Genomic DNA, 1,154 nt, shown 5'->3' with positions numbered 1-1,154 from the left:
CAGCTGACAATTTTGATGCACAATCTAATGAATTTTTACACTATTTTCATCAGTTCTACTCATTACTGACTGCCCTGACCTCTCTTCATCAGTGACACTTTCTCTCCCCTCAGAAAAATGTTTAATCCATTTGTACATGGTATTATCCCCATAACCTTAGACTAACTTGTGACTGATTCATGTCCATTTTTGCCAGGTTTAATAAGAAATTTACAAACGTTTGTTCATTGTGCTAATTTAAGCTCTGAAATTCTGATGATGACACAAAAAAACACACAATAACAATAATGAACACCACTCAGCAAGACACTGTCACACATTAACATGAACACAATGTGAGACATCTTATATACCAAGGTTGACACCTTACCAAGTTGTTTGTACAGTGCTGCTAACACAAGCACATAGTGGCAAGTTTAAGAACTTAATTGTCAGACCTGATATATATTGTATGATGTTGTCTAGTCTATTATTTGGGGGTACAAATTGATGCGTTATTTGTGATGATTTAGAAAGCCACAGAGTGTCATCCAAAGAATTTATCTTATCAAAGGAATTGATTTTCCTTCAAGAACTTGGCAAAATTTTATTATGGTGCCAGGAGGACATGAGCACATAGATAATCTCTAAGTACTTTTTCGCCACCTCTGGAATCAATCAAAAGGTTTTAGAATTATTCCTCCTGTCTACTAGAAGTTGGACACAAAACCTAAAACCCAAATTATTATTTCTCACCATAGGAAAGTTGTGAACGAGAAGTTTTGTCAAAAAAAAAAAAAGTTGTCCTGCTTAGGCCAGTGCACCATCTTAGTGCAACGTAGGCTCCATTTCCTAGGGCTGCATATTGTAGGTGGATCTGTGAGTTCTAAGAACATCTGTCATAGAAACATCTTGGAAGCATCCCAAAGTTAAAACATGAACCCTGGTTAGCTTGTTGCCTTTCTAAATTATATGTTCCCCTTTAATCAGTGCAAATACATTAAAAGTAGCCATATTTGCTAAGGTCTCCCCCATAATTTATTTTCCTACAGAAAGAATTACACCTACCAAGGACTAATTGAGAAATGAAAGAAATGACGGTCTAATCAAGACTGTTGCCTAAAGGTAAAAGAAAAACAGGCCATCCAGGGGAAAGTTCCCAAATATTCCAGCAG

The sequence above is a fragment of the Otolemur garnettii genome, unplaced genomic scaffold, assembly GCF_000181295.1.
Source record: "Otolemur garnettii isolate 467f Iridium unplaced genomic scaffold, OtoGar3 scaffold00016, whole genome shotgun sequence".
Classification (NCBI taxonomy): domain Eukaryota; kingdom Metazoa; phylum Chordata; class Mammalia; order Primates; family Galagidae; genus Otolemur; species Otolemur garnettii.
Note: the sequence above shows the minus strand (reverse complement) of the source record.